The sequence below is a fragment of the Nyctereutes procyonoides genome, unplaced genomic scaffold, assembly GCF_905146905.1.
Source record: "Nyctereutes procyonoides isolate TBG_1078 unplaced genomic scaffold, NYPRO_anot_genome, whole genome shotgun sequence".
Classification (NCBI taxonomy): Eukaryota; Metazoa; Chordata; class Mammalia; order Carnivora; family Canidae; genus Nyctereutes; species Nyctereutes procyonoides.
This window is the reverse complement of record NW_026575025.1, coordinates 5,518,468-5,541,199: the sequence shown is the minus strand read 5'-3', so window position 1 is coordinate 5,541,199 and position 22,732 is coordinate 5,518,468.

Here is a 22,732-nt window from a genome sequence, read left to right as displayed (position 1 = left end):
GCAGGTGAGTGGGCAGAGGAGCGTGCCAGGGGTGTGCCTGGCCCAGCAGCCTGGCACCAGAGGGCCCTTTGGCGCCCAGAGGCCACGCCCCACGAGGCAGCCCTGTGCAGGCTGGCAGGGCAGTGTGGGGACGTTTAATTACATTTTGCAATGAAAGTAGCAGGTATAGGAGCCACTCCTGGGGGACTGAGGTTCAGGGAGAACCACAGGCCCCAGCTGGCGGGAGCCCAGAGTTTCAGAAGATCCCAATGCATGCCCCCCAGGTGGGAGGGTGCAGGGTGAGGGCCCCAGGTGACAGGCATGGTGGCCAGTTAGTCGAGAAGGGTGGACCAGGCCCTGCTGACCTGCTTCCCAGAGTCTGGGGTGCTCATCAAGAGTGGAATTGGTCCAGCATATCTAGCACTGGCCCACGGGACAGGGGGCTGGAGGATGGAGGGTACAGCAAATGCAGTCCAGGGTGGTGCTGGGAAGGGGGTGGGGCACCCCAGGTCCAGGTAAAGCTTGTGGGCATGGGGGGGGGAGGGGTGGGGTCCTGGCCACCAGTGGGGCCTGGGTATCTAGCCGTGTCCACGTCCCCTGCGGTCCATCCCCACTCTGGTGCCCCACGGGCAGGAGGCTCTCACGCCCTGTCACTGACACCACCTGCCCTCACCTGAGGTTTACTCAGCCCTTGCCCAAAAGATGCTCAGTCCAGAAAGGAGAGGCAGTGGTGGGAGGGGCCCCGGCAAACACAGCTAACTGAGGAGGGGGCAGCTGGGGACACAGAGGAGGTGCCCTTGTCTGGTGGGATGAGGGGCTTCTTGGGGGGACACCGCTGGTCCTATGAGAATGTTCACATGTTACAACTGGGGATGTTGGGGGGACAAGAGGCCCAAAGGAGATGGCCGTGCAGATGGGTGGGACCCAGCTTGGCTGCTTGGTAGGGCACCCACTGGGGAGGGGGGTCCCAGGCACTCTGCCTTCTGCCCCAGTCTTTGGCTCCATGCCCCAAACTCCAGGCTGCCCTGCCTAGGGGCCCTGCCTCCACCTCCTGGAACCCCACCCCTTCCCTGGCTGTGTCCTCCCACAAGGGAGAGGGTCTCCTGACCCTGCAAGACACAGGGTTCCCACTTTGGGCTTTGCTAGAGCCATGAGGACTGTTGGGGGCGGGGCTTCCTCCTGCCCGGGGCCTGGGGGTTCCGCCCACCCACCCCCAGGCATGGAAGCCACTACTGCCTGCCTTCCCAGAGCCACGCTGGCCCTGAGGCCAAGGGGAGACTCTCTGGGCCTTCTGGTGGCACATCTGGGTTCTGGTTTGGGTCCTTGGTTTTGGGAAGTGTGCCCAGCAGATGTTGAGGGCATCCTATGGCCAGCCTTTACCAGCTTTTTCCTGACAGTGTCTCTCTCTCAACAACTTGGATCTGCCTGCCCTGGACACGGGCTGCTCCCCAGCCTGGGGCACCTGCTCCCTTGGCTCTCTTTTGCCCTCAATGTCCGCAGGGTGGTGTTCAGATCTCACCCTGATGTGCCCGCCCTCCCTCCAGCCCTGACATCCCACAGACACTGCAGTGAAGTACCCCCACGCATGTCCACTGGGGCCAAGTGCTCTTCTCAGCACTCTTGTCTGATCGTTTATTAATTCCTAACGCAGTCCTTCCGGCAGTGCTGGGGGGATCCCCACTTCCCAGATGGGCAAACAGCTTGCTCAGTGCTGTGCAGCAGTGGCGCTGGGCCTGCTCCTGATGCTGTGGAGGAAGAAGGTGGCCTCGAAGCTGCGACATTGGTGGGGGCAGGCTGTGCTGCCCCGGGAGGAAAGAGGCTTCCCAGGTCAGGGGCTGCGTGTGTGCAGAGCCCAAGGGCAGAGGCAGCCAAGCCCCAGGACAAGGTCTGACTCGACTCTGGCTGAGTATGGTGTTCTCTGCAGGGGAGGGTGGAGTTCAAACTGGGGTGGTGGGGTCTTGGAGGCTGCCAGGTGCAGGACTGATGGGAAGGGTGGGTGTGTCCACGTTAGCCTCAGAGCTGCCCAGGGAGGGGAGGAGCCACCTGAGGTCTGGGGACCTGGGCAAGTGTGGCAGGATGCTCATGAGCCCCGCCACAGAGCTTGGCACGCTGGGGGGCAGGGGGTTTGTGGGGCAGGGGCAAGGCCCAGGCAGGTGGCAGGGGGCTCAGCAGGAAGAACTAAGAGAGGCCATATGCTCTCACTGAGGGCAAGCCCCTTTGGCCAACCCACGACGACCTGAGGGAATCTGCCTGTGGCCCTCCTGGGGTGTGTGACATGGGCCGGGCTAGCAGGGCAGGTGTTCCCCATGGGGCGGGTGTTCCCCATGCCTGCGCCTCCTTTCTTTACTTGCAAATGATTCTCCAAGGATGCAGACGTTTCATGGGGTTTCCCCGGGCTGGCCTGCGCTGCACCCGTGTCCCTGTGGCACATGGAGATGGTGGACGGGGCCACGGCCAGGGTCCGAGGCTTCAGAATCATTTCTGGATGTGGTGGTTGCTTTCTGAGCTGCCTGGGCAGAGCCGGAAGCCTCAGGCTATCCGGAGGGCTGGGCCGAGCTGGCTGTGAGGCCGAGAAGAGCAGGAAGCCACAGGGCACGGGGAGGAGAGGGGCGTCAGGTGGGAACATGTGGCAAAGATCCACCCGGCGCCCCTGGGCTGTGGCCGGGAGTCAGCCTCGGGGTGGGGGAGCGCTTCAGACAACAGCTCAGACCCCCGGCCACTTGCATTGGTGCCCACAACTCAGTTCCACCTGATGGGGTTCCTGCTGGAGGGAGCCCCATGCAGGTGAGGGCAGAGCCATCTGCCCCGTGGCTGCTGCCCGGTTAGCCAGGCCAGCCCAGGGCCTTCTGACAGCCAAATCAACCCCAAGACCTGATTTCCCCTCGGCCTCATATGCAAACTAGTCCCACTTCTCCGAAGCCAGTCCAGAGCAGCATAGGGCATACTGGGAGGTGCGAGAGTCCAGTGGGGCTGGGCAGGCTGGTCACAGATGCATTCAGGAGGCAGGAGGGCAAAGCCAAGGCTACCAAGGGCCTACAATAGGTTTCTGCTGGGATGCCCAGGTGCTGAGGTGAGCTGGAGCCTGAGAGGGGGCAAGGGAGGCTGCTCCCAGCCGGGTGTCAAGCAGGATCCCATACCTGGCCTGCAAGATGGAGGACTTGGGGAGGTGAGCGTATGTGTCTTGGGAAAGCTGATGCCTCTGTGCCATCTGGGGAGGTGTGAGTTCCCTGCAGGTGTGTCCCTGAGCCTTCGGGGCCTGGAGCAGACACCTGCTTTTCTCCACCCACCTTGAGCCTGTGTCATGCGGGTCTTTCCTCCCCACCTGGCTGGGCGTGACTGCAGTGGGCAGGACCAAGTCCAGCAGGATGGCCTTCCTCATGCACCTGCGGCCAGCAGCATCCTCTCCATCCCTGTCTTGCCATGAGTATGGCAGGGATGCCTCCCATCAGCTCTGTGCCGGGTCCTTCCTGCCAGCCCGCACACCCCCGGGGGCCATGATGGGCAAGGCCGGGCCATGCATGAACACGGGACAAGAGTTGTGTGCATTCCCAGACCTCAGTGCCTGCACCTACATGCAAAGCCCAAGGACTCCGATGCCCACAGAGTGCAGAGGACACCTCTCAGGCGAGTCTGTACCCAGGGGCTCACAGCTTATGGGGAGAGTAGCCTTGGCTAAGAGCTGTGACTCAGCCAGTACAGGGACCTGAGAATGGCAGCACCTGGTGGGGAGGGAGATGGAAGTAGGGGTCCATGGTGAGGGCCAGCTGCTAGTTCGGGTTGCCCCGGAAACCCTGGGGGCCTGGTGGCCGAGGATGAGGCAGGGAGGAATTGTGATTGGCTCAGTGCTTCAGAAAGCTGGTGCTGCTGGATGCGGGGGGGTGGTCTCAGTGAGCATGGGAGGTGGGCTCCTGAGCCAGGGGGTGGGTGGGGGCAGAGGCCAGAACTGGCAGGAGTCCGAGTGTCTCCAGATGCAGACCTTCCAGAGGCAGATAGTCCCTCTGTGCCTTGGTGTCCCTGTCCACATGGCAGGTATCTCCCTGTGCATCCTTCTTGGGGCTGCTGTGAGGAGGTGGAGCGTGGACCCTGTAGGCACTGGGAACGCTGCCCCAGGACTCGGCAGCCCGGGCTGGGCTGGGAACTGGCACTGGGGTAGGGTTTGTGTGAAAGCTAGAACAGCCCTGCAGGCACCGGGGGCCACGGAGGAGGGCAGGCCGGTGCCATGGAGGGGAATGGGCAGGGGCCATGGAGGGGGACAAACGGGGGCCATGAGGGACAGCCGAGGGCCATGGAGAGACCCCGTGCCAGGATGGCGGGGAAAAGGCAAGGGCCGGGTCTTGCTCTGAGTCCTCTTGGCAGCCCTGGCAGGTGGTGTGAGATTATCCCATTTTACAGATGAGCAGCTGACGCTGGGGCCTTGCCAGAGGCCGAGGCTGGCGCCCTGAGTCCCGGCAGGTAGCAGCCTCTGGGGGCAGAAGGGAGGCAGTGCTGCCCTTGGCGAGTCTCCTTCACGGTGTGGCCCTCCGGCCCGGCCCCCCGCAGGGCGTGCCCTCAAAGCTCTGCCCGGGCAGTATCCACACTCCAGCAGTGGGTTCGGAGCCTTCTAGGGCCAGCCCGGGCAGCAGTGGGGGCCCCTGTAGATGCCCCGCGCCTCTCACCCGCCCCGGCTGGCCCTCCGGTGCAGCAGAGGCCCCCTCCCCCGGTTTCTTCAGGCACATTCCTGAGCCTGCGGGTCAGCGGCCCCCCTCGGCGGCGGGGCATTAATGAAGAAACAGTCTGGGGTTGTGTAACGGTGACGGTGACGGCTCTGAGCAGGCAGGCGGCTCTGGCGGGCCCAGCCCGGGAGGGTGGGGTGGGACCAGGCCCTGCCCTTGGCCCCCCTGCCTGAACCCTGCTCATGGGCTGTGACCGTGGCATCCCCCCTGTGCCGGCCGGCAGGGGCTGAGCAGGGCCTGCACTCAATTTGTCCCGAGTGAGTGTGTGTTTACTGTTGGTCACTGAAGCCCGTGCGTAGTGAATTAACTTCCTGATGTAGTAAACATTTCAGAAGGCCAAGCTCCCCTCCTTCCTGCCTCTGTGCCAGCAGAATTCCCCAGGCCCGGCCCGTCTAGCTCTGAGCTGTGCTGCTTATCCCGTGGAGGTGCCACCTCAGGTTCTGAGACCTCTGCCAGCCCCTAAAGCTTCCCCTGAACCCCAATCCTCCCCTTCATCCTTGGGGCAGGAGGGCTCCCGGGTGCCCCTTGGAGCAGGGTGCTGTGGGAGCTGGTTCTCAGGCTTTGGGGGCAGGAAGGCCTGAATTAGAGTACCAATTTAGAGCTGTGTATCCTCAGCCAAGGAACTGGACCTCTCTCGGGGATACCCCCGGGCGATGGTGGGGGGGCATGATGGGGAAGGCCCCCGGAAGTGATCTGGGGTCTTCTCAGTGGTACAGCTTTGGGGGCTGCAGCCTGAAAGGACAGCCTGAGGGGATGCAGGCCATGGAGGGTGCATCCTAGGGGGACAGACGAGGGAGGTACAGCCTGGGGAAACAGACTCAGCCTGGGGGGACAGACTCAGAGGGTACATTCTGGGGACACAGACCCGGGGGAGTACAACTTGGCAGTGCAGACTCAGAGGGCTCCTCGTAGCAGGGGCAGACCTAGGGTGTACAGCCTGAAGGTACAGACTCAGAGAGTGCATACTGGGGATACAGGCTGTAGGAGGTGCATGGTGCATCCCAGGGGTGCAGACTCAGGGGTACAGCCTGAGGGTGCAGCCTAGCTGGCTTTACTGGCGGCTCTGTGGCCAGTTCTTGGAGCCCCTCCATCCTTAACATATGAAGTCCTCCCTCAGGGTGGGGTGCCCACCTTCCCCAGGGCCTCGGCTCTGAAGACCTCTGTGGGACACATGTCATGTGGCTCTATGTGTTAAAGTGCAGAGCCAGTCACCTCTTTCCCACTGGATTCTGCAAAGGATCTTGGAAGGTGTAGGGGGAGGTGAAGGGGAACCTGAGGCTCAGGGGGGGGCGAAGCACTGTTGGCAGGGATGGTGGGGGACCGATCCGGCAGGCTGACCTCACCTGGAGCTACTTCTGCTTGGCAACCAGGACTAGGGGAAGGGTACCCCACAGAAGTGTGTGTGTGCATGTGTAAGTGTGTATGTCCTCATGCCTATATGTGTGCATGTTCATGTGCTTGTGTGTGCAGGTGCACACACATGTATATGTGTGTATTTTCATGTACACGTCTGTGTGCATGTGTGTCTATGTGCACATGTGCTTGTTTATGTGTGCCCACGTGGATGTACATGAGTGTACGTGCATGTTTACATGTGTGTACTGGTGTGCATGTCTGTGTGCACATGTCCATGCATGTATGCACATTTGCTTGTGTGTGTGCATATGTGCCATGTGTGTGCACACGTGCTTATTTGTAAATGTGTGTCCATGTGTGGTACATGAGTGCAAGTGCATGTTTGTGTTTGTGTGTATTGGTGTGCATGTCTGTGTGCACATGTGCATGTGTGTACAAGTGCTTGCTTGTGTGTGTGCACATGTGCTTATTTATGCATGTCCATGGTTAGTACCTGAGTGTAAACGAACATTTACATGTGTGTATTGGTGTACATGTCTGTGCACATGTGCATGCATGTACATGTGTTTGCGTGTGTGTGTGCACATGTGCTTGTTTATGTGTGTCCACGTGTGAGTACATGAGTGCAAGTTCACGTTTACATGTGTGAATTGGTGTGCACATGTGTCTGTGTGCACGTGCTTGCATGCACATGTGCTTGTTTCTGTGTGTTCATGTTTGTTTGTGTATTGGTGTACATGTCTATATGCACATGTGTGTGTGCCTGTGCTTACTTATAGGCATGTGTGTGGGTACATGGTCACTTCCCAGCTCTGTTAGCAGTACCGTCTGTTTTCTTATACATGTTTGGCATTTTTTGCCGCTGAGTTGGGGGGCAGCGGTTTGGGGGGAGGCTGGGTGGTGGGGGAGGGGTTGTTTATGCCAGGCGTGCACCCAGGCTACACATTCTTGTGGTTGTGTCTTTAGCTTGGTAAAAATTTGGGAAATTTCTAAATAAAACAAAGGAAAAACATTTTCAAAAGCCTTTCAGAATTGGTGCTTCCACTTCCCCTGGTAACTGGACCCATGGGGCTTGGGAGATGCCCTTGAGTGGGCAGCAGCAGGAGGAGGACCTTGCTAACAATCAATAGGAGTCATGCTGTGAAGGGATGAGCTCCCCATCAGGAGAAAAATGCAAGCTACTCTGAGACCCCAGCCTTCTCTGGCAGGAGTCCAAAATTCAGAATTTGGAGGAGGGGCTTCAAGTGTGTCCCAGTGTGGATGCCAGGCAGGCAGTCCTGGACCCCAGTCCCTCTGAGGCTGGCAGGGGCAGCTGGCCTGGGGCACCACAGGGAGGTTGGTGGAGGGTCGGAGCAGCTGAGAGGGGAAGCCGGGAGACAGGAGAGGAGGGGCTGTGGGTGGAGTGACGTCCCCAGGGGCAGGTGTGTGCTTAGCAAGGACAGCGGTCAGAGAAGGGTCTCTTTTGACCAGGGAGGTCTGGGAGGTGTTGGGCATGGCCCTGTGGACATGGGGCCTGCCAACCACTGCTGCCACTTCCTCTGGTGGGTCCAAAGTCAGGAGGAGAGGGCAGCAGCTGGGGGCGGAGGCTGTCTGGAGCTGGCGGTTGGGAGAGCCACCCAGAACCAGGAGGAGTAGTGGCTTCAGGGTTCTGTCCAGCAGCCAAGGGTGGGGTGGGCTCAGCACACCATGGGGCACTTACACCTCGGAGCAGACCGGATGCTGCTAGTGGATGCTGGGGGCCTGGGGAGCAGAAGGCAGAGTTTGGGGGCTGCAGAGGGGCCTGGGGGCAGTGAGAAGGCAAGAACCCAAAGGAAGCTGGGTGAGGCCAGTTGAGGTCTGTCATGGGGCATAAACACCCACATAACCAGTGTGGCTTAGGGGAAGAGCTCCTATGGGACCAGAAATCTTAGGCTGCTGGGGGCAAAGGGGTGGTCAGATGCAGCCACACTGGAGAGCACGGGGGTCTACTGACCCCCTGCTCAGGGGCGTGCTCCTGTGGTCCTAGGATGGGCTGGCCAGGCAGGGTTAGGGGGTCTGTCCCCACCAGGGACTGCAGGGAGCAGGTGGCCTCCTGTCTGTGTGGCCCACCCGCTGGCAGAGACAGCGTCCACGGTCAGGCTGGCATGTGCATGTGAAGACCTGACCCCCTCCTCCTGCACCTGGGCCTTGCCCTTGACCAACCCCACAGACCTGGGTCCATCCTGTGTCCCCTTCCTGGACATTCAGGGACATCTGCTGAGGTTATTGGGGGTCCTCCAAAGTTTCGGCTTTCCATTTCACAATCAGACCCCCTATTTTATTTGCCAGTGGAGAATTTAGCTTGTGGCAGCTCCCAGCGTCCCTCCAGGATCAACCAGAGAGTACTTGGTGAGGAGGTAGTGACCCCGAGACTGGCAGCTGGGTCTCCATGCTCCTTCGGCCTCCTCTGGGAGACCCTGCAGACACTCAGAATTTGCCTTGTCCACCAGGGCCGAGCTGCTGCCCTGGCTGCTTTGAGTCGACCTGCTGGCTCTGGGGTGGCCAGGCCCCGATGGAGGGGTGTGGGGTGCCGGCTACCCTGGGTGCCTGGCTGGGCCCACTCCAGAGCTGGCAACAGGCAGCCCTGTTCTGGCAGGACTGTACCGTGCTGAGCTACTCTGTGATTTAGGGCTGGGGCCAGCTGGGTCCTGGTGGGGTTCTGGCCAAGGCACCCCTATGAGCCCAGCCTCAGAAGCCTGTGGATTCTCAGCAACCTGCCTCTCTGCTCTAGAAAGGGGTTGGGGGGCACCTCAGTGAGCACTGAGTGTGGCTGCTTCTTATTTATAACTTTACACTCATAACGAATTGGTTTTGGCTTGGCTGGTGGCCACAGAGCCTTCACACTGACTTTATGAGCTAGACAGTGCTCCCTTTCCAGGTGACCCCAAGCAGTGGCATCTGGGGAGCTGGGACAGTGGCATGGGAGGGACAGCAGGCTGGCTTCTGGGACCCAGCACCCCAATCCTGACAGCACAGAGGCCTGAGACCCAGCACACATGCACTGGCTCTCTCATCCTGGGGGGCAGCCCCCTTGGGACCCCATGGTCAGAACACCTGCTTAGATTTGAGTCCCGGATGTGGAGGACCTGCGCTGTTCAGCTGGGGACATGGGGATGGTCATAGCGCCCGTCTCCAAAGGTTCCAGAGACTCTAGCAGAGGCAGGCAGGACGCAGCCCAGTCGGCGGAGCAAGAGCCCGGGAGAGTTCCCTCGACCACTCTCGTCACCTTGTGATGGTCACGGCAGTCCTGGCCTCACCCCCAGCCTGGGCACCTGGGACCTGCCATCAACTCAGACCCTGGTTAGTCCATTTCGCTGGCTGTTCCCTGGGCTCACTGTCCCCTAGCCGCCCACGCCTTGGGTTCCCAGCCTGGGATGTGCTCTGGGAAGTGGCCGGCAGATGTCCTGGTCGCTGTCTGGGCTGACAGCTCTGGGGGTGTTGGATGTAAAGGTGGGGAGGTGGCTGTGCCACATGGCAGGGGGGCAGCGTGTGGTCCTGCAGTCCCCCGGCCCCGTTGTGAGCCCTCCCCAAACTTGAGGCTGGGAAGCCTGAAGCTTACAGCAGCGATGCTCACCAGGCTGGCAAGGCTGTTCCAGGGGCTGCGCCCGACCCTGCCACCCGCCAATCTCCTTCCAAGCTCTTGCCTGGACAGATGACCCGCTTAGGCAGGGCATGCTGGTCCCAACTGTGGAGGGCTCTGGGGAAAGGGCTTCTGGGAAGGTGGCCAAGTGCAGCCTTGAAAGATACCGAGCTTGGGGAGGACCCAGCGACTGGATAGTCCCTGGGACAGAGGGACCACTCCCTTTGTGCTGCCGTGCACCCCAGCAAGGCAGGTCTGTTGCTCTGGTCACCGTGCCGTGGCCCTGTGCCACCCTTCTTGGTGCTGGGGCCGAGGGACCTCAGGGCTCCTTCCATCCCTGGCAGGGCCTGCCCAGGGAGCGTGGTGGGTCACCTCTGCCTGCCCCTGTTTTGTTCCAACCTACAGGACGGTCCTTGGGTGCAGAGCATGTGCAGATAAATACTGCGGGTGGGATGACAGTGCCTGTTGTCTCAGTCACTAGCTTTGGCCACTCTGAAAATGGCTCTTAGGAAAGTGATTTGGCAGCAATTTGCCTGGAGCCTGCATCGGCCACCCAGCGTCCGGAAAGGACAGCACAGGACCAGCGGGTGGGGGTCTGAGAGCCCGGAGCTGGTTGGCCAGGGGCACCCAGGATGGGGTAAAAGGACGTGGGAGAGTGTGACCTCAGGAGCTCACATTCTGTTAACAGGAGGAAATACAGACCATGCAAATGCTGGTATGAGGCATTGAAGAGCCAATAGGAGGCTCTCACGTTGGACATGGGTGGGGGTACCCAAGACTTTTTTCTGTATTATCCAGACTGTAATTCAAATTAAAGCTTCCAGTATTCTTTAAAAAAAGAAAAAAATCCATTTGATTTACTTCAAAATCATGCAGGGCTGGGGTGGGGAGGCATGGGATCAGAGTGTCCAGCATCAGGGGAATCCATTGTTCTTGTATCTGTTTGCTTAGTATCTAAATTTTCCACCAAAAACATTTCTTTCAAAGATTTTATTTATTTATTTGACAGAGAGACAGCGACAGAGACAGAGACAGGGAGCACAAGCAGGGGGCCAAGCAGAGGGAAAAGAAGGCTCCCTGCAGGGAGCCTGATGCAAGACTCAATCCCAAGACCCTGAGATCATGACCTGAGCCAAAGGCAGACACTCAACCACTGAGCCACCCAGGGGCTCCTCCGCCAAGAATTTTAGAGAAAAAAAAAAATCTCATATGTAAGTATTTCTCTAGGGTCTGAAGAATGTATGTTTGGGTATGGACAGGCCTGAGGGTGTGAGGGGTGTGCTGGACACCTGCCTGGTGCCGGGGACGGGGGACGTCTGCCCAGAGCACGAGGGTGGCTGCTAATGCTGCTCTGTGACCGGCTCGACCCACAGGGAGCCGTGTGCTGCTTGGGTGCTGGGTGCCACCCAGGACCCAAGGTCCTGCCACGGAGGACGACGCTCAGGCAGGCCCTGACCACTGCGGGCACGCAAACTGCCTTGGTCCAGACGGCCCCAGCCAGACGGCGTTACCCCAGTGGGACGGGAAACTGATTAGATCTTGCCTGGCCTAAAATTAGTCCTAATTCAATTTCTCCCCCAAATAACGGAGCCGTCTGTCCGCACAGAGCAGGATCCGGACCAGCACGGCCGCTCAGCCCTTGGGGCACGCCGGCCACGGCAACACACCCAGGCATGCTTTTCTGAACTAAACGTCCTCTGTGTTGTCAGCAGAGGACCTTGTGTGGCCGTGAGGAGGCGAGCGGTCCAGCCTGCGGGCCACGCTCGATGGCCACCCTGGCCAGTCAGGTCCCGAGCGGGCGGGGACAGAGCCAGGAGCAGGTGGACATCATCTCCCTGACTCCCAGGTCCCTGCAGGGCATAGCCTCTGAACACCAAGGCAGCCCTGCTGTTGGGGTCAGGGTTGGGACACCCGGGGACTGCCCCATGCTCACAGTGGGCCGATGGCCCAGACCTCATTCCCAAGCATGGCAGGAGCCTGGGGGCTGCACCCCAACCCTGAGGAGGCCCCTGTGCAGGAAGGAGGGACACCCGAGCTGCCAAGGGAGGGAGGGTCTCCAGTCCCGGGCCTTCGGAGGGGCCTACTTTTGCGGATGATGGGAGAGCCTGGGCCCTGCAGTGCTGGGGTTGAGAGGTGAGCTGTGCTAACAGGGGTCCCTGCTCCTCATTACCGCCACGGTCCCCACCCTGCTGCCACAGCCCTGGCTGGTCTGTGTCAAGGGCCCCCAGGGCAGCCAACCCTACAGACCACCAGCAGAAAGCTTTGCGGTGCCAGCCCACTGTGAGCCACGTTCCTGCTCCCTGGGTCAGGCAGAGATCCCGTCCGGGATCTGGAAGACCCCAAGAGACCTCCCTTGCAGCTCCTGGAGCCTTCTGGGAAGGGGAAGGATGCAGCCCTGGGCACCCCCAAGCGGATCCCACAGAGCCAGCCACAGGCTGGGGCGTCTCGCCCTACCGACGTCCCGGTGTGAGCATCGGCTGTCCCTGGTGGGCACTGCCCTTGACCCTAGGGGGGACCTGAGGGGCAGCCAGAAATATTTAGAAAGTCCAAACCTTCCAAGGCGTCTGTGCTTTGGGAGAGACGTCCTACCACATCGGGGGAGGAGCCTGGAGCCTTCTTCACTTCCAGTGACCTGGAGTCAGGTGGCCGCGAGGCTCAGGGCTCATGCATCCTGTGCCCCGCAGCTGCATATGGCCTTGGAACCCAGGATAGCCGGTAGTAGATCAACAGACACCACCCGAGCACTGTGGGCCCTGGAGCCAGCCCTTCGGGAGTGGGAGTGTGGCCAGATTTCAACGTCAGCGGCCATCAGGATCAGCTGCTAAGGGCATCCACGCAGGTCCTGGACTCCCAGGACCCAGGACATTCCTTCCCCAGCACCCCCAAGGGGATCTGCAAGCACTCTTGGGTGGTCTCTGCTTGATCACTCCCAGCCATGGGGAGCTTACTACTTTTGCTCTCAGCACATCCCTGCACTGAGGAGCCAGTCCCTCTGTCCATGGAGCTGAAGTCTGCTGCTCATTGTGCCAGCCCAGCCTCCTCCAATTGTGGGTCCTTATCCAGACATTCCCACTGCCTCACCTTTTTCTGGGCCACCCCCAATGGCTGGGTGTGCTTGGCCTCTCAGGCACTGTCCCTGCCCGAGACAGCAGCTGTAGAGAAGGCTAGTGGAGGCTGGAGTGCTGGGCCTCTCTGACTCCAGGGAGTGGCCAGAGTCCTGGTGGGATGGTCCTGGCTGTTGAGCCCTCTGGGGCCTTTTTGTCTCCCTCCCCAACCCTGCCCTCGGGGGCTGCTCTCGCCCCTGGCCTGGACATGGCAGTTGGGGACTGGTGTGGCCCTGCCAGTGGGACCCAGGAGGCCTAAGAGGAGGACCCGGCTCCTTTGCCTTCCCATGTCACCCCTTCCCAGAGCCTCGCCTGGGGAGCAAGGACAGGTGGCTCTTCTGTGCCTTGGCCAAGGACATGGAGGACACTGAGCCACGGAGTGAGGCCCCTTGGTGGACCGGTGGCCTAGCTGTGGCCGCCTGGGGCTCAGACCCTGGCATGGCCTGCAGACGGTACCGGGCTGACAGCAGGGGCTGGGCCAGGCGCTAAGATGGGGCTCCCGGTCAGGCAGCCCCTGCCTGCCTTGGGGGCTGTGGACGAGCGTCGGCCCAGCCGCTGCTGATGGACCACTGTGGACAGAAACCCGGGCCAGATGTGAAGTGCGGGCGTGAGGGTCCGAGAGGCCTCCAGCCACCTTGCGTCCCTCCGTGGGGGCTGGCTGCCCGCCACAATCAACGTGGCGCCTCCCAAAGAAAATACACAAACACACAAACACGCGGGCAGCACACAAATGCACACCCATGCGTCTCAGATCTAGATTAGGACAATATTTGCTCTGAACCCAAACCCCTGAGATGCCGCTGGCTGCATCCGCCTGCTGCTACGTATAGGGCAGGATGGAGTTTTCTCCCCTGTGTGCATAAAGGCCTGCACAAGAGCCCGCCCCAGACCCTCCATGTGCACAGGGCTTGGACTGGATCCTGGACCCAGGACCCAGGAGCCCTTGAGCACGGGACCCCAGACCCATGTCCATCTGGTGCATAAAGAGATGGCAATGGCTCCATTCTGGAAGGTCCCAGCCCCTGCTTCAGTGCCGGGTTTGGCCTCAAGCAGCCCCCTATTTCACGGGGATCTGGGCAGAGAAAGTTCCTTCTGCTCTGAGCCACACCAGCCCAGTCCCTGCTGGGTCTGACCTCAGAGGGCCTCCCCAGGTCTGAAGCAAATGAAGGCTCTGGATCCTTGTGGGGGTCAGAGTGCCTGGGGAGAGTCTGGCTGACTCCAGAGGCTCAGCCATCAGACCCTGCAGCTGCCCCAGGGCCACCTTCTGCACCCTACTCTGAGAGCCCCTGTTCCCGGGCAGGGCCAGGAGGGATGAGAAGGTCGAGTACCATCTTTAGGATGGATAGGCCAGTGGGTCAGCGCGTGTCTCAATGCAGAGTGCTATGGGCATGTCCCTGTGGGGCAGAGAGAGCCCAGGGGCCTGGAGGACAAAGCCGTGCTCCCGGTGCCCTGTCCCTTCTCTATGGGGGAATGTCCTTGCAGAGGGGCATGTTCTCGGGAGGCAGGCGGGGGGGGGGGGACATGACAGCCCAGTTTCTGCCTGACAAGGAAGCAGCCCACGGCTGTTCCAGGCACCTTGCAGCAGGGCTGCTGAGCCCGCGGGTTCCGCCATGTGTTCAGACTCCGCTCCACCACCCTGGACCACTGGGACAGGAGGAGGCCCCTGGGAGCATGGCTGTGAGGCCGGTGGGCTGGGAGGGCTTGGCCTGAGCCAGGGTGCCTGCCGCACAAAACACCCGGATGGGGAAATTGGCCACAAGAGGGTGGATGGGCCCACAGGGACACATGGAGTCCTGGCATCCCAGGAAAGAGCCAGTGCTCAGGCGGGATGTGGGCCTTGCAGGAGGCCGTGCCCCACACCTTCCAGTCCAGTCATTGGCAGAAACAGCCAAGGGGCAGCACACACACTTGCTCATCTGTCGCTCTACCTGTCCACTCATTCATCCACTCCCTCACCATCTCCCTGGCCTCAGCAGGTGCCAGACACTGTGCCAGATGCTGAGATACAGCTGTGATCAAAGCCAGTACCACCTGCAAGGAGCTGGTTTTCCAGGAGTGGGACCTTGGGATTCCCGCCCACACTCAAGGTGCTTGGACTGTGCTTTGGGGATGGGCTTCCCCCTCATCCAGTGACACAGCAGCCCTGCCACAGCCTTGCCCACAGAGCAGAGAGAGGTGGTCCTCACAGGAGAGCCTCTAGAGTGGTGGACAGGCGTCGGCATGGGGCTCTGCAGGGCCTCACTGGCCTGCCTGGGCCCCTGGCTTCTGGAGGCATCGTTGAGGAGGAAGTGCTGAGCTGCCCCCAACAGTCCTCTGCCTCAGTCCCCTCAGCCCCCGACCTGTAGCCCAACCCCACCTGGCAAAGAGGATGGGCATGAGGTGCGGGGGTGGAGGATGGGGGGCCAAGCCAGGCGTCCAGCCCCTGTGTGGCAGCTTGGCTCTGTCTGGGGCCAGGGGAGGGACAGGGTGACCTCTAAGGGCCCCCCCGCTGTGGGCTCCCTCCCTCCCCTCCCCGGGCAGGCGTGCACAGGAAGATGGAGACAGGCTCAGGATGAATGGAGCGGATCAAAGGGACAGATAAGGCCGCTCCGGGCAGGGTCTGGAAGCGTTTAGTACCTGGAGGAGGAGCAGCTTTGGCTCTGGGGAGCTCTGTCATCAGGGTCGGCCCTCTGTTGACCGCCTCAGCCTCCGGCCAGCACTGGTGCACCCCGGCCTCCCCCACTGTCCAGCCGTCAGGACGCGCCTCTTGACCGCATCCTCTCGCTGGCTCCAGCCCCCTCTGTCTCACCTGGACCTGGCAGCCCCAGCACCATCCCTGCCACTGTCCATCACCTGTCCTCTCCGGGCTGGGCCACCAGGGAGCCCCTAACCCATCATGCAGCCCCCCTGCAGGGTCCACAGGGCCCTGTGGGCCCCCACGCCCCGGCTAGCCCCCAAGGCTTCACGCCCAGCACAGACTGTCCTTCGCGGCCAGAGCACCCATGCTCCCTGTCCCCTTTGCCTCTGCCGACCTCCTCCTGCTTTTTCGGTGCTTGAAGCAGTGGCTCCGTGGGGGCAGCCTCCCCTCTGTCCCCCTTCCCGCCCCTAGGAGGCTTCTCATTCCCTGGCCCCTGCCTATAGACCCTGGGGTCACACAGAGCTTTGTCCCTCCCCCAGACTCTCCCCTGAAATCGTCACATTCAGGACCCTCAAATTCTTCATGGTCTAAGCAGTGGGGACCCCCATGGAGACGTGCAGATCCCACCAACCCTCTGAGCCTGGAGGTTTCTGTCCAGCGCCTTCCAACAACTCACTGTGGAAATCTCAAAGATGCGTTAGATTTAACCCATTAAGAAGCAAACTTCTCATGTACCCATCCCGTGTGCCCCATCTCTGGGAGCTCACAGCATCCTAGCCCTGCACAGGGGGTGTTCAGCATCCCCCTCCAGGACCCCTGCACAGGGTGGCCTCACCCTCCCCTCTTGTCCCGTCAGGGGCACCATCATCTTTTTCTAAAATGAACCAGCTGCCTCCCAGCCGGCGTCCTCCTAGTCCCTACCCTCAACGCAGTCCCTACGTTCTTGCCCAGAGATGGCTCTGCCGATACCTCTGGGGGGAACACCTTCACACCCAGGGCAATGGGAGCCCAGGAAAGGGTTCTGTCTGTTGACGTGCCATCAGATTTCCCCGGAGGCAGGGTCTGGGTGTGTGGCGGGGGTCCCAGGGGCTGGCCGCTGGGGCGTGCTGGGAGCTCCTGGCCACCCAGGTCTCCCCCACTCCTTCGTGGCTCTGTGCACTAAGCTGTCACCTCCTCTCCATGTCTCCCTATACCCATCACTCTGTCCAGCTGCCTCCTCCTTTCCCTCCTTTTTCTGGAACATTTTCTTAAACACCCTCTCATGGGTCTCCCTGGGCCTGACAGCCAAAGTCCATGGTATGTCTCCTACGATCTGTTTTCCCCAACCCCCAAACATTGTGTCTTCTGCACTTGGACCTTGGTCCTCCTCCCGTCCTCTCTGGGTGGATGTCACCCACCCTCAGATCACTGGGCCTCTCTGATGGTCTGGCCCATTTAATCTCTGGCCTTGAACACAGGACAGCACATCACCAAAGGGCGTCCCTTGGAACAGCCCACCAGCACCTCAAATTCCACCCATCAGAACAAGACAGGAAGATGGCAGCTTGGAGGAGGCAGAGGAGTGAGTGGGGTGAGGCCTGGGTCCCTGAGTCACCACGGGAAGGGCCCCTGTGGACACCCACCCTGAGTTGTTTGGTGGGCCAGGCATGAAGCATGGTACAGCATCACTAGCAGCTGGCTACTATAGCTGGCCCCTGCCTCCCGGGGGTGGCACCTGATGGCCCAGTGGGGCGGTAGTGTGGATGCTGAGGGCTCCCCCGGGCCAGGGTGTGCTGAACCACAGACACTCCATCTGGTGTGGGAACTATGGCAGCCATCGGGGCTGGGGAACTGTCATGTCATCACCTGTACACATTAGTCATATTTGTTCATTCTCAGGCAAATTTTCCTGTGTTTTATAAACCGGCAGAGATTTTTTTCAGATTATACAAAGAACACACCTTTGGGGAATGACCCTGGGAAGGTCGAGAAGGGAGTTACAGAATGAGCGAAGGTCCCCCTGCATCGTATAACCTTAAGAACCACTATATCTCCTTCCAGTCTCTTCTCCATGAGTGAGGATACCTGGCCCAGAGCCATGGTCCCAACATTTGAAATGTCAGGATACAGAAGTTGGCATAATGACATAGGTAACAGAATTCCTTGGTTGTAACTAAGTCACTCCATGAAGAAATATGGAAGGATCTTGAAGACATGAGTGCCATTGATAAATGACTGAAAACTGAATTGGTGAGAACCAGTCTCTTGAAGCTTATAAAGAAGCCTCTATCCCAGGCAGTGGGAGAGCAGACTCACCAAAAGAGCTGCACCTCAACAGTCAGGGTGTCTGAATCTTTGGCTCTGAGGCCAGGGTCATGCCCCTGGTTTGACGGGCGGATGGCTGGATGTCGACTTCCAGACTCCTCTGAGCTTTCAGAGCCTGCAAACATGGCCTCCCCTCCATGAGAAGTCATGTCTTTTCCTGGCTTCCAGGCCAAAAAATAAGCAGAAGTCACAGCATAACCCAGCCAGGCACATGCCAAGCCTTAAAAAGGAGGAAAGGAGGGATCCCTGGGTGGCTCAGCGGTTTGGCGCCTGCCTTTGGCCCAGGGCGCGATCCTGGAGTTCCGGGATCAAGTCCCACATCGGGCTCCTGGCATGGAGCCTGCTTCTCCCTCTGCCTGTGTCTCTGCCTCTCTCTCTCTCTCTCTCTCTCTCTCTCTCTCTCAGTGTGTGTGTGTCTATCATAAATAAATAAATCTTAAAAAAAGAAAAAAAGGAGGAAAGGGACAGAGAGACAGAGACACAAGTTCCATATATCAGAAACAGGAGAAATGACATCACTACAAATCCTACAGGTAATGCAAAGATAATGAGAGAATATTATAAACAACTGCAAGCCAATAGCTCCAACAATTTAGGTGAAATGGATAAATAGCAGGGACACACAAGCAGAGGCTGAAATAGAAAATAACATTTACAACAGCATCAAAAATATGAAAAGCTTAGGGACAAATCCAACAAAAAAACATAAGAGACCTGCTCCCTGAAAACTGCAAAATATTTCCAAGAGGAATGAAACATTTAAATAAGCAGAGATATAGAACTTTCTCACGGGTTGGAAGACCTAGTAACGTTGAGATGACTGTTCTCCTCAAGGTGGCCTCGACCTTGCTGCCCCTATCTCCAGCACAAAAATGGCCCAACTGATTCTAAGGTTCACATGGAAATGTGAAGGTTCTAGAAAAGCCAAGCAACTCTGAAAAAGAAGAAACAAGCTGATGGACTCACACTCCCTGGTAGTGAGGATTTTTACGGCGTGCTATTGGCATGAGGATGGACAAACATCAATGAAACGGAATAGTGGATCCAGAAACAAATCCAGACATATATGCACCATTTGTTTACTCTTTATCTTTTTATTTAAAAAAAAGATTTTATTTATTTATTTATTCACGAGAGACACAGAGAGAGGGAGGCAGAGACACAGGCAAAGGGAGAAACAGGCTCCATCTGGGGATCCCAATGTGGGACTCAATCCCAGTACCCCAGGATCATGACCTGAGCCAAAGGCAGACACTCAACCACTGAGCCACCCAGGTGCACTACCTTTTTATTTTTAGAAGGTGTGGACCTCTTTACTTTTAAATTGAAGTATAACTGACGCATAAAATTATGTTATGTACCATTTAGTTTTGACCCCAGAACAAAGGCAAAACAGTGAGAAGAGAGTAGACTTTTCAACTGATGGCGCAGAAAGAACAGCGTATCATATACAAAAAATAAATGTCAAGCCCTACCTCACCCCATATACAAACCCTAACTCAAAAGAACAAAACAAAATCAAACCTACCTCTAAATGAATCACAAATCTAAATGTAAAACCTGGGACATCCCAGGTGGCTCAGCGGTTTAGTGCCGCCTTCAGCCCAAGGTGTGATCCTGGAGACAGGCTCTCTGCATGGAGCCTACTTCTCCCTCTGCCTGGTCTCTGTCTCTCTCTCTGTCTCTCTGTCTCTCTGTCTCTCTGTCTCTCTCTCTCTCTCTCTCTCTCTGTGTGTCTCATGAATAAATAAATAAAATAAATGTAAAACCTAAAACTAAAATTTGCAGAAGAAAACATAAGACAAAAGTCTCGTGAACTTGAGTGAGGCAAAGATTTCTTAGCTGTAATAGCAAAATTATAATCCATAAAGGCATTCATGGCTAAACTGGCTTTTATCAAAATTAAAAACTGATCTACAGAAGGTACCATTAAGAGATTGAATGGGGAGCACCAGTGAAAGAATGAAGCTGGGCCCCCATCTTACGCCACACACACAAATCAAGTCAGAATGGATTGAAAACACAAATGTATGACCTGAAACCATAACTCCTAGAACAAAACACAGGGGGATAAGCTTCCTGACGTTAGTCCTGGTGATGATTTTTTGATATGACACCAAATGCAAAGGCAACAGTAGCAAAATTGAAGTGGGATTATATCAAACTAAAAAGCTTCCTCACAGCCAAGGCAACCATCTACAACTAAAAAGACAACTTACAGAGTGGGAGAAAATATTTGCAAATCCCATATCTGATAAAGGGTTGATATCCAACATATAGAAAGAACTACAACTCCATAGCAAGAAATGAACAACGTTATTGAAAAATGGGCAGCGGATCTGAACAGGTTTTTCTCCAAGGAAGACATCCAGGTGGCCAACAGACACGTGAAAAGATGCTCCACATCACTCATCCTCAGGGAAATGCAAATCAAAACCACAGTGATATCCCACCTCACACCTGTCACAAGGGTTAGAATAAAAACCACAAGAAACAAAAGGTGTTGGCAAGGATATGGGGAAAGGGTCTGCTGTTGGTGGGAATGCAAAAAGGAGCAGCCACTCGGTATGGAGGTTCCTCAGAAAGTAAAAAAATGGACCCAGTAATTCCACTACTGGTTAGTCACCCTAAAGAAACAGAATCATTGATTCAAAAAGATACCTGGCACCCCAAGTTCACCGCAGCATTATGTACAAGAACCGAGACGAGGGATCCCTGGGTGGCGCAGTGGTTTAGCGCCTGCCTTTGGCCCGGGGCGCGATCCTGGAGACCCGGGATCGAATCCCACATCGGGCTCACGGTGCATGGAGCCTGCTTCTTCCCCTGTCTGTGTCTCTGCCCCTCTCTCTCTCTCTCTCTCTCTGTGACTATCATAAATAAATAATAAATAAAAATTAAAAAAAAATAAAAAAAAAGAACCGAGACGAGACGTGGAAACAACTGAACTGTCCATCAGTAGGTGTGTGAATAAAGAAGATGCTGTGCACACACACACACACACACACACACACACACACACACACAGGACTATTATTCAGTAATAAGAAAAAGAGGGGGGATCCTTGGGTGGCGCAGCGGTTTGGCGCCTGCCTTTGGCCCAGGGCATGATCCTGGAGACCCGGGATCGAGTCCCACGTCGGGCTCCTGGTGCATGGAGCCTGCTTCTCCCTCTGCCTGTGTCTCTGCCTCTCTCTCTCTGTGACTATCAGAAAGAAAGAAAGAAAGAAAGAAAGAAAGAAAGAAAGAAAGAAAGAAAGAAAGAAAGAAAAAGAAAAAGAGGAGAATCCTGTCATTTGCAACAACATGGATAAAATTTACGGGTGTCTTGTGAGTGAAATAAGTCAGACAGGGAAACAGAAATACTGTTCATTTGTATGGGGAATCTTTAAAAAAAAAACAAACACAAAAACTGAACTGGTGGATACAGAGAACAGAGTGGTGGTTGCTGCAGATATGTGGGTGGGTGGGGAGGGGGATGGACAAATTAGGTAAAGGGAGTCAAAAGCTATACACTTCCAGTTATAACATAAATAACTCATGGGGATCTACTGTACTGCATGGTGACTACTATATGGTATATTTGAAAGTTGCTAAGAGAGTAGGTCTCAAGAGTTCTCGGAAGAAAATAAAATGTAACTATGTGAGTTGGAGGATGTTTAGTAGATGTTACCTTCATCGCTACATACAAACAACCAGTCACTCTGTTGTATGCATGAAGCTGACATAAAGTTTCACGTCTGCTAGAGCTCAGTTTTTAAGAAGGGAGAAATTGAGAAGTCAGGACACAGACTGGTAGGAAATGTTTGCAAACCCTGTCTGATAAAGCATTTGTATCCAGAAAGTACAAAAAAAAAAAAAAAAGCCTCCCCAAAAGTCAACAGCAAGGAAACGAAGGATTCAATGTAACAAGTGAGGAAACGATTTGAACACTTTACCACAGAAGACATACAGATGGGAGATGAGGACCTGCAAAGAAGCTTAGCGCGAGCAGTCACCAGGCAGAGGGGACAGCTGTCCACAGCCAGGGCAGGGCCGCTTTGGGAAACAGGGGCACACGTTGTTAAAAAGGCAAGCAAACACCTACCATGTGACCCAGCATCCCACACCCAGGCATGCACCCAAGAGGAAGCAACTGTCCACGTAAAGACTTGCAGGTGTATGTTTCCGGCATCTTTATTTGTAATAACCCCATCCTGGAAACAACCTCCATGTCCGTCAACAAACGGGTGGATAAAAATCAACAGGAGGGCAGAGCCATCGAACAGAATCCCACTCTGTGATAGACAGGGGTGAATTCTGATGTGTGCAACAGCACGGACGAATCTCAACATGATGATGCTGTTTGGAAGAAGCCAGAGCAGTAAGGCTACTCACTGGATGACACCATTAGTAGAAAACTCTAGAAAAGGCAGCAGTGAGGAAGCCAGTGGTGGGGTGTGGGCCGAGAGGCATCCGGAAGGGATCGCAAGGGGCACGAGGACACTGCCAGACATGATGGGTGTGTTCTCTACCCTGACCCTGGTTTACATGACACACGCATACGCGCATGCTTGAGAGAAGTCCACCCTTCTCAAGCTGTATACTTTAAATATGTGCCATTTATTGTAGGTCCACCTGTCTCCATAGAGCTGTTTCAGAGACTAAGAAGGACTGACAAGAGGCAGAGAGTGATGGCACCAATAAAAAGCCATGTCTGGATTTGGGTTTGTTTTCTCACTTGGAACCTGCTGCTTGGAGAGGGAAGTGTCCAAATACAGCAAGTACTACCATCCAGTTCTCCCAGTTGTCCAAAGTAACCATGGCCACCTGAGTGGCTGTGCATCAGGGAAAGGGGACCCCCATACTTTATGGGGCTGTTAGATACAAGGTAGGGGCTGGCCTTGATACCCCAAACCCAAAGAGTTACCATGCTTTTAAGGGGTCTGCTTTTAAGGGGAAGGCCAAAGGGGCCAAGCAATAAATGGGGTCCTGGCCAACATCCAGCTTACACTGGGCCTGCTGTGTTCACGGACACATCCAGTGGTCACCTTTGCGATCCCCGAATGTATCATTGAGACATTTG